Raw genomic sequence first — 11,805 nt, forward strand, 5'->3', positions numbered from 1 at the left:
AGTAATCAGAAAAGAAAAATAAAAGGAACCCAAACTGGAAAGGAAGAAGTAAAACTGTTGCTGTTTACAAATGACATGATACTGCACAGAGAAATTCCTAAAGACACTAGCAAAAACGACTGGAGCTCAGTGAATTTAGTAAAGTTGCAAGATATAAAATTAGTATGCAGAAATATGTTCTGTTTCTGTACACTAACAATGAACTATTTGAAAGAGAAATTAAGAAAACAATCCCACATAAAATTACATCAAAAATAATAAAATACTTAGGAATAATTCAAACTAAGATGATAAAAGGCCTATACTCAGAAATCTGACACTAATGAAAAAAATTGTAGACAACAAAAAAGTGGAAAGATAAACTAGGCTCATGAATTAAATGACCATACAACCCACTGCAATCCATAGATTCAATGTTATCCCTATCAAAATACCAATGTCATTTTTCACACAACTGGAACAAAAAATTCTAAAATTTTATATGGTTATACCATAGACCTCAAATAGACAAAATAATTTTGAGAGAGAACAAAATTGGAGGTATCACACTACCTGATTTCAAACCATTATACAAAGCTAGAGTAATCAAACAAGTATGGCATTGGACTAAAAGCAGACACATAGATCAACGGAAGAGAATAGAGACCTGAAATATTCCCATACTTATATGGGCAGCTAATTGATGACAAAAAGGCAATAATATACAGTGGAGAAAAGACAGTCTCTTCAATAAATTGTATTGGGAAAACTGAGTAGCCATATGCAAAAGGATCAAAGTGGACTACTCTCTTCCACCATGTTCAAAAATAAATTCAAACATAAATTCAAAAAGAATTTAAAACTTTAATAATAAAACACAGGCAATCTTATTGCTAATTGATATTAACAATCTATTTTTTTTGGATATGTATCCTTAGGCAAGGGAAAGGATAGCAAAAATAAGAAAATGGGAGCAAATCAAACTAAAAAGCTTTTGCACAGCATAGGAAACTATCAACAAAACAAAAGGGCATCCTACTGAATGGGAAAAGATATTTGCAAATGATATAACCAATAAAAGGTTAATATTCAAGATATATGATGAACTCATACTACTCAGCATAAAAAAAACAACCTGATTTAAAAATGCACAAAGGACCTGAAAAGGTATTTTTCTAAAGAGGACACACAAATGGCCAACCAGCACATGAAAAAAGGCTCAACATCACCAGTCATCAGGGAAATGCAAATCCAAAGTACAGTGAGATATCACTTCACACCTGTCAGAATGGCTATCATCAAAAAGATGAGAAATACCAATTGGTTAGGATGTGGACAAAAGGAACACTCATGCAATGTTGGTAGGAATGTAAGTTGGTGCAGCCACTAATGGAAAACAGTATGAAGTTTCCTCAACAAATTAAAAATAGAATTACCATATCATCCAGCAATTCTACTCCTGGGTATTTACCCAAGGAAAATGGAAACACTAATTTGAAAAATATATGCATTCCAATGTTCATTGCAGCAGTATTTACCATAGCCAAGATAAGGAAGCAAGGTAAGTGCCCATTAATAGGTAAATTGATAAAGATATGATATATATCTATATATAATGGACTATTACTATACCATAAAAAGAGTGAAATCTTGCCACTCTAGGTCAATCCATGTTGTTTGCAACAACATGGATGGACTTAGAGTGTATTGTGCCAAGTAAAATGATTCAAATGGAGAATGACAAATACTGTATGATTGCACTCATGTGTAGAATCTAAAATGCAAAACATATGAACAAACATAAAACAGAATCATGGATACAAAGACAAAACGTGGTTGCCAGAAGTAAGTGAGGTGGGGGGGAATGGGAGAAATAGGTGGGGGAGATTATGAGGAACAAACTTCCAGTTACAAAATAAATGTGTCAAGGGTATAAAATATACAGGGCATGGAATATAATCAATAACTATGCAATATCTTTGTATGGTGACAGATAGTAACTAGAGTTATCATGGTGATTATTTTGAAATATACAGAAAATTGAACCATTGTGTTGTGTAACAGGAACTAACACAGTGTTGTAGGTCAATTATACTAAAAACAAACAAATTCATAGAAAAAGATTTGTATTGTGGTTAACAGAGGTGGGTGTGAGGGAGGGAGGTATGGATGAAGATAGTTAAAAGGTACAAACTTACAGTGGTAAGTTAAGTAAGTACTGGGGTTGTAATGTACAACATGATAAATATAATCAATGCTGCTGTATGTTATATTTGAAAGTTGTTAAGAGAGTAAATCCTAAGAGTTCTCATCACAAGGAAGTTTTTTTCTATTTTTTAAATTTTGTATCTATATGAGATGATGGATGTTCACTAAACTTATTGTGGTCATCATTTCATGATGTATGTAAGTCAGATCATTATTCTGTACACCTTAAACAGATGCAGTGCTATGTCAATTATACCTCAATAAGCCTGGAAGAAAAAAAATAAAATAAAAGTAATTGTATCAGTTTGTTGTAGGATTAAATGAGATTATGTATAAAAATGATTTTGTAACCTGTAGAGTTATAAAATGTAAGGTGTCAACTTCATCTGAAGTTAATTCAACAGTATCAAAGAACAGCAGTATTTTTCTATAGATTTTTGAGATCATGGTAGATTTATAGGTATAGAGTGACAGCTCTTAGAATTGTTATTTTGGCACATTTCACTTGATGACCAGATCAGCTTGTCTACTTCCTGAATATGGATTTTCATTTTTTTCAGACTCATTTCTGAACATAGTGTCCCAACATAAAGTCTTTTTGCTTATACCTGTTTAATTAAGATTTATCCATGTAAATTAAATCACACTTTTCAAAGCAGGGATCTAAAACATTTCCCCTTGTGGAGACTTTCCTCCAATTCCATTCCCAAAAAGGGAAGCATAGAATTGACTGGGCTGGAAATGAGTCCCATCCGTGGCTTTGAATCAGAGTTGTTCTTTAGTTTCTCCTCTTTACAAAAGTCAAAGCTCACAATCACTCTTTAAAACCATAATTAAGTAGACAAGACACCCATGTTCTCTCTAGATTACGGATTAGGGAACAGAGCTTTATCATGCCTGGTTTTTTGAGGAATAGTATAGTTAAGGTGAATCTCTTGCATTGGTTTACATATTTCTCCAGAAGTGAATTTGATGATTGACAGATAAGAGGTAGGCTTGAGAGTGAATTGATCAACACTAACAGCCTAGTCTTGCTCCAGGTTTCTCATTTAATGTTTCATCATCCAAATTTCCTAATAATTTTCTTCATTCTTAATTCTCTTTCAAGCATTACCATGGGGCAATGTCCACTCCAAGAGCATTGGATTTGACCATATTTTTAATTGATACCGCCTTACTTTCCTTCCAACCTCTCTTCCTTTCTTTGTTCCTTCCCTCTTTTCATGCACATGTATTAAATGCCTTTAATATGCCAGGTATTGGAGTTGGTGAAAGAAGTTAGTGACTGACACACACAGTAACTGCATTACAGGGCTTAGCATGTGGGAATTTCTGACAAATGTTAAATGCCAAAATAAATGTATGATTAAAAACTGTGATAAGGTTCATGAAGAAAAGGCAGAAGGGACTGTGAAAGAAGACACTAAGGGGGACTAATGTAGATGTGAAGTGAGGAAGACTTCTCTGAGGAAGGAATCTGTGAACAAAATCTAGAGAATGAGTAAGAGTTAGCCTAGTAAAGGGCTAGCAGTAAGTGGTTAATAAGAGAGAACAGCATGTGCAAAGGAACAGCTGTGATATTGCAACTCAGTTAAGGCTAGGGCAGCGTGAATGTAGAAAGTGAGAAGAAAGTGTTGACATAGGACTCCTTCTTTAGCCTAAGAATAAAATGAAGCAACTGACTGACTTTAAAAAGGAGATATTAACAGATTTTTAAAAATATCATTCTTAGCTGATATTTTAAGAATTGTTTAGAGGAAGACAAGAGTGGATTCAGGACCAGTATTGTGTCAGTCTGAGCAAGTAATGAAGTGATGATGGTAGCTTAGATTTGAGTGGTGGCCCTAAAGTTAGAGGGAACTGGATGAACTAAAAATGTACTTTAAATCTGAAATTGACATAACTTTTTGAAGTATTGGAGTCATAAGCTAATTTTTCTCAAGTCCTTTCTCTACCCATCTACAGTTTTAAATATTTTTCTACCATTCCTCTAACCACACTCTGTTATATAAAATCATGATCATCTGTATTGGTCTGTCTCCTTTTTCATTCCTAGGTGTCTAAAAACTAGATCTAATAATCTCCTTTGACATGAGTAATCTCTTAGTGTTATACGACCCACAAAACAACTCAATATTCAAGAGGATATATGTCTTTTCAAAATGATATTTTCTGTCCCTGAGAGTGTTTAAAAACACAACTCCCAAGCTCTAAAACTTAACTCCTGTTCATAGTAAAATGAGATTACATGAAAAGTGTTTAACGTCCCTACCATAACCCCAGGCTTTAAAATCATATGTTTATATGTTTATATGTTTATATAAGAATTAGCTTAAAAAAATTCCTCCTTGCGTATCAATTTAGGTTTTTTTTAGTCTAGTTTAAAGAGCAAGACAAGGCTTTCCACACCGGGTTCTATTACCAATAATGGCCAGCTTCTGAAACACCATGTCCATTACCTTAGGGTTTCCTTCTTACCATTTCAATCCACGTCCCCAGTAAAAGCAGTTTAATCTATTTGAACATATAATCTTACATGAACAGCTTACATTCACACACTTTCCTGAACAGCCACAAGTTGAAACTATTAGAAATAATACATTTCTGGTTTAGACCTCAGTCTGCCAAAGATTTTTTCTGGAGAAAATATACGGGGAATAAGTTCTTCATGGATATAAATCAAGAGAGATTTTACCTTCATTGAAGGTGGGAGAATGCACTGAAAGCTGCCTTCAGCTCTGTTTTATAACATGCATGCTGTTTACCCCCAAAACAAGATGGACCTCCATTCTCCTTTCCATCATCTGTATGAATTCCACCCCACCTTTAGAAGTTAACCTACCTCAATTCTTCCACGTGGTTTTTCCTAAATTTTTCTATATAGTCAAATAAGCTTCAATAAGTGTTTAATGTGCTTAAACCTTCTCATCCTAATCAAAAATAACATTTCTTAAAGCAAAAAAACAAAAACAAAAACCTATATCCTTCACCATGTCTATATCCTGTACTATACCTATCTATGGCCTTGGACACAGTAGGAAGTGTAAATCATTTTCATTGATTGATACCTCATGACAGATAATGTTGTTATCAGGTCAAGTGTGACAACTGAATAATATTCAAAACACTTAATTTAAAAAATTTTGTCAGGTACCTTCCTATCCTTACTCAAAACACAAATTTATTACCTTATAGTTCTATAAGTCAGAAGTCTGAGTTGGCTCAGATGAGTTTTGTGCTTTGGGTTTCAGGAGGCTGAAATCAAGGTTGTGGCTGACTGGGCTCTTATTGGGAGACTCGGGAAGAATACACTTTCAAGCTCATTTAGGCTGTTGGCACAATTCATTTCCATGTGGTTGTAGGACAGAGATCCCTGTTCTCTGAGTGTTGGTCAGAGGTAACTATCAGCTTTTAGAAGTTGCCCACGTTTCTTGATTCCTTGGCTCCAAATCCCCTCCATCTTCCAAGCCATCAATCGCACATCAATTCTTTCTTGTGTTTCAAATCTCTCTGAGTCTCCCTTTTGCTGTCTCTTTTGCTTTTCCTCTTTTATTGCTCTTTGGCCCTCCTTTCCCTTTCTTTAAGGGTTTATAATACAGGTTACTTTTTCTATTTTAGGGTCATCTAACTGCATTTTCAGAGTTTCTTCAGAGCAATATTTAGATGAGTACTTGATGGAATAACCAGAAGGCAGGGACAAACTTAGAATTCTGCTTACCAAGCTCAAGACTCAAAAAGCTGCTCAGATAATTTTGATGATTAGCCAGGTTTGGGAACCACCTTAACCAAATAATTGGTGAGAGCAATAGTTAATTTGGGATGTATAGACATAGCTGATGAAAGGCTGGAGTCACAGGTAATGCTTATACAGAATGAAAACTTTTAAACTGATTTCAACAACTCAAAAACACATTTACATCCCTGTTCACATGCTTACAATAAAAATAAGATGAAAGAAAATGAAAGAAATATTAAACCCAAGAAAATGAAAGAAACATGACTTTTTTGTTTTTCTCTTATTTCCAAAGCTATTGTCCTAAGGTTCTTTTGAGCTGAATATAAGAGAAGTTTCTTTTATTTTTATTGAAGTGTAGTTGATTTACAGTGTTTCAGGTGTACAGAAAAGTGATTCAGTTATATATATATATACATTCTTTTTCAGATAATGGGACAGGTTATTACTAGATTTGAAAAGAGTTCCCTGTGCTAGAGTAGGTTCTAACTGTTTATCTATTTTACATATAGTAGAGTGTATCTGTTAAGCCCAAATCCCTAATTTATCCCTTCCCCTCTGCTTTACCCTTTAGTAACCATAAGTTTACTTATGTCTATAAGTATATAACTGTTTGGTGAATAAGTTTATTTCTATCATATTATTACATTCCATATATAAGTGACATCATATGATTTTGTCTGTCTCTGACTTTCTTCAAGTAGTATGATAATGTCTATAAAATATTATTATGTATGAAATTACAATATAATACAATTATATGTAAGATATATTATCAATTTATAATATATAAATATATATTTATTGCATAATAAATATTGTATATTATATACTACATATTATAATATATATAATATATAATGTATAATATATATCGTATGATATTTATGTATAGTGTATAATATAGAATATAAGACAAATAATTTCACATTACATAATATATATAAGTTATATATAATCATATTATCATATAATATAAATATAATAAAATGCAATAACATACAAAAATATAAAATATTTATATAATCATAACATAATATATTATATTTATAAAATCATCACATTCTATATTATACTCATATAAAGTTTGTAATATTTATAATTAAACTAATTTATAATAAATATAATTATTAATTATATAATTTATAATAAATATAATTATTGTTACACTGTGCTTATATATTATAAAATATTATATTATAATAATATATTCTATTATATTATAAATAAATGTAATAAAACGTAAAAATTATAAAATTATATATTACTGTAATACTATAATAATTATAAAATATAAAATATATTATATTATATTATATTATCATAACATTATATTATATTTATATATTATTACATTGTATTATATTTTTACATAATATATCATAATTATTATTATAGAATAAATATTATTATATAATACAATATTATTACCACATTATTATATAATAACTACTACATTATATAATTACTACATTATAATATAATATAATTGTTAATATAATATTTTAATATTTGTATATTAATATGTATATTAAAATTAATGCATTATTATAAATTATAAATAATTAAAATATATTATATAATTATAATAAAATATATTACATTATATATAATATAAAATAAGTATTATATAATATTATAATAAATATTATATAATAATACAATAATATATATAATATATTTAATATATATTATGTAACATGAAATCATTTATAGTATATAAAAGACTATATAAATTATTAAATAATTAAATAATTATATACATTATACACATTATTATATTTATACACTGACATTATATTATATTTATAAATAATATAGTATATTATATTGTATAATATATTATATTATATATTATTACATATAATATAATAATAATATATATTTATACATATTACCTAATATATTATATATTATGTATTATATATAAATATAATATATATCATACATTATATGGTATATATAATTATATTATGTAATATGAAAATTTTTATATTATTATAATATACTATACTATATATGAATATAATATATATACAATCATTATATTCATATATAATATAATAGTACAATCTATAATTCTATATTATATAATATATAACATAATATACATTATATATTAGAAACATATTGATAATATATATTATATATCATGTTTATTTATATATATATTCCATTATGTATATATATACACATACAATATATATATTCCATTTTATATATATGTATATATATACATATTGATAATATATAATATATATCATGTTTATTTTTATATAATATATATTCCATTATGTGTATATATATTGATAATATATATTGATAATATTGATAAAATATTGATAATATTGATAATATTTATCAATATTGATAATATTGATAAAATTGATAATATATATAAAGATATATATAGATAATATATAATATATATCATGTTTATTTTTATATAATATATGTTCCATTATGTATATATATATATACACATAATGGAATATATATATAATGGAATATATATGTTCCATTTTATATATATATATATATATATATATATATATATATATACATACCACATCTTCTTTATTCATTCCTCTGTTGATGGACATTTAGGTTGCTTCAATGTTTTAGCTATTGTAAATAGTGCTCTGTGAATATTTGGGTGCATGTAACTTTTTGAATTATGGTTTTCTCCATATATATGCCCAGGAATGGGATTGTTGGATCCTATAGTAGCTCTTTTTTTAGTTTTTTTGAGGACCTTCCATACTGTTCTCCATAGTGGCTTCACCAATTTACATTTCCACCAGCAGTGCAGGAGGTTTCCATTTTCTCCACACTCTCTCCAGCATTTATTATTTCTATACTTTTTGATACTGGTCCTTCTGGTCAGTGTCAAGTGATAGTTCATGTGGTTTTGATTTGCATCTCTCTAATAATTAGAAATGTTGAGCATGCTTTCAATACCTGCTGGTCATCTGTATGTTATCTTTGGAGAAATGTCTACAGATGTCTTATGCCCATTTCTTAATTGGATTGTTTGTTTGTTTTATATTGAGCTGAGATTTTTGTATAATTTGGAAATAATCCCTTGTCAGTCACATTGTTTGCATATGTTTTCTCCCATTCCCGAGGTGGTCTTTTCATTTTGCTTATGGTTTCCTGTGCTATGCAAAAACTTTTAAGTTTAATTAGGTCCCATTTGTTTGTTTTTACTTTTATTTCCATTGCTCTAGGAGATGGATCCAAAAAAATATTGCTGCAGTTTTTGTCAGAAAGAATCCTGCCTATGTTTTCCTCTAAGAGTTTATAGTATCCACTCTTACATTTAGACCTTTAATCCATTTTGAGTTTATTTTTGAATACAGTGTTAGAGAATGTTCTAATTTCATTCTTTTACATGTAGCTGTCCAGTTTTTCCAGCCGCACTTATTGAAGAGATTGTCGTTTCTATGTTGTATATTTTTGCCTCTTTTGTCATAGGTTAATTGACCATAAGTGCATTGCTTTCTATCCTATTTTATTGTTCTATGTATCTGTTTTTGTGCCAATACCATACTATTTGATTACTGGAGCTTTATAGTATAGTCTGAAGTCAGGGAGCATGATTCCTCCAGCTCCATTCTTCTTTCTCAAGATTATTTTGGCTATTTGTTGTCTTTTGTGTTTCCATGCACATTTTAAACTTCTTTCTTCCAGTTATGTGGAAAATGTCATTGGTAATTTGATAGGGATTGTACTGAATCTGTAGATTCTTTAGGGTAGAGTGGTCATCTTAACAATATTGATTCTTCTAGTCCAAGAACATGGTATATCTCTTCATCTGTTTGCATCACCTTCAATTTCTCTCATCAACATCTTATAATTTTCAGAGTACATATCTTTTTCCAACTTACATAGGTTGATTGCTGGGCATTTCATTCCTTGTGATGAAATGGGAGAAGTTTCTATATATCTGGCCATTAACTTTATCCAATTAATCATAACACTCTAATACTCTAGTCATTATATTTGCTGAAAAACCACTGCACACAATCCTTATCCTGAAGATTTTAAAGCAGCTTATATTGTATGCTTTTTTGGAGTTTATACTTCAGCTGTTGACATATACTTCCTCATGCTCTTGTACCATTAATTTCTATATTTCTAAGATATTCTCAAATTTCCATCCTTTTCTTAGATTTTTAAATGAGTTCCACACTAATCAAGACATGAGGAGAACTTAGATAACAGATTAAAAGGCCATCTGTGTATATTGGTCAGGGTTCTCCAGAGAAACAGAAAAATAAGAGTTGTATATTGAAGAAGGGAGAGAAAGAAAGAAAGAAAAGAAGAAAGAAAGAAAGAAAGAAAAAAGAAAGAAAGGAAAACAATGAAAGAAAGAAAGAAAGAAGAAAGAAAAGAAAGAAAGAAAGGAAAGAAAGAGGACGAGGGGAAGATGGCAGAAGAGTAAGATGTGGAGATCACATTTCTCCCTACAGATACACCAGAAATACATCTACACGAGGAACAACTCCTACAGAACACTTACTGAATGCTGGCAGAAGACCTCAGACCTCCCAAAAGGCAAGAAACTCCCTACGTACCTGGGTAGGGCAAAAGAAAAAAAGAAAAAACAGAGACAAAAGAATAGGGATGGGACCTGCACCAGTGGGAGGGAGCTGTGAAGGAGGAAAGGTTTCCACACACTAGGAAGCCCCTTCGTGGGCGGAGACTGTGGGTGGCGGAGGGGGAAAGCTTCGGCACCATGGAAGAGAGCGCAGCAACAGGGAGGCAAAGGGCAAAGCGGAGAGATTCCCACACAGAGGATCAGTGCCGACCGGCACTCACCAGCCAGAGAGGTTTGTCTGCTCACCTGCTGGGGTGGGTGGGGCTGGGAGCTGAGGCTTGGGCATTGGTCAGATCACAGGGAGAGGACTGGGGTTGGTGGCGTGAACACAGCCTGAAGGGGTTAGTGCACCACGGCTAGCTGGGAGGGAGTCCAGGAAAATGTCTGGAGCTGCCGAAGAGGCAAGAGAATTTTTTTTCCCTCTTTGTTTCCTGGTGCGCAAGGAGAGGGGATTAAGAGTGCTGCTTAAAGGAGCTCCAGAGACAGGCGCGAGCCGCGGCTAAAAGTGCGGACCCCAGAGACGGGCAGGAGACACTAAGGCTGCTGCTGCCACCACCAAGAAGCCTGTGTGCGAGCACAGGTCACTATTCACGCCTCCCTTCCAGGAAGCCTGTGCATCCCGCCACTGCCATGTTCCTGAGATCCAGGGACAACTTCCCAGGGAAAACGCACAGGCTGGTGCAACATCACGCCGACCTCTGCAACCGCAGGATCACCCTGCACTACGTGTCTCTCCCTCCCCCTGGCATGAGTGAGCCAGAGCCCCCGAAACAGCAGCTCCTTTAACCCCATCCTGTCTGAGTGAAAAAGAGACGCCCTTCGGTGACCTACACACAGAGGAGGGGCCAAATCTGGGAACTGTGAGAACAAAGAAGAGAAAGGGAAATCTCTCCCAGCAGCCTCAGAAGCAGTGGATTAAAGCTCCACAATCAACTTGATGTACCCTGCATCTGTGGAATACAAGAATAGACAACGAATCATCCCAAATTCAGGAAGTGGACCTTGAGAGCAAAATTTAGGATTTTTTCCCCTTTCCCTCTTTTTGTGAGTGTGTATGTGTATGCTTCTGTGTGAGATTTTGTCTGTTTAGCTTTGCTTCCACCATTTTTCCTAGGGTTCCATCTGTCCTTTTTTGTTTTTAAAAATTTTTTTCTTAATAATTATTTTTGATTTTAATAACTTTATTTTATTTTACTTTATCTCCTTTCTTTCTTTCTTTCTTCTTTCTTTCTTTTTTCTTTCTTTCTTTCTTTCTTTCTTTCTTTCTTTCTTTCTTTCTTTC

The sequence above is a fragment of the Monodon monoceros genome, unplaced genomic scaffold (assembly GCF_005190385.1).
Source record: "Monodon monoceros isolate NGI ecotype Baffin Bay Population unplaced genomic scaffold, NGI_Narwhal_1 Super_Scaffold_1, whole genome shotgun sequence".
Taxonomy (NCBI): domain Eukaryota; kingdom Metazoa; phylum Chordata; class Mammalia; order Artiodactyla; family Monodontidae; genus Monodon; species Monodon monoceros.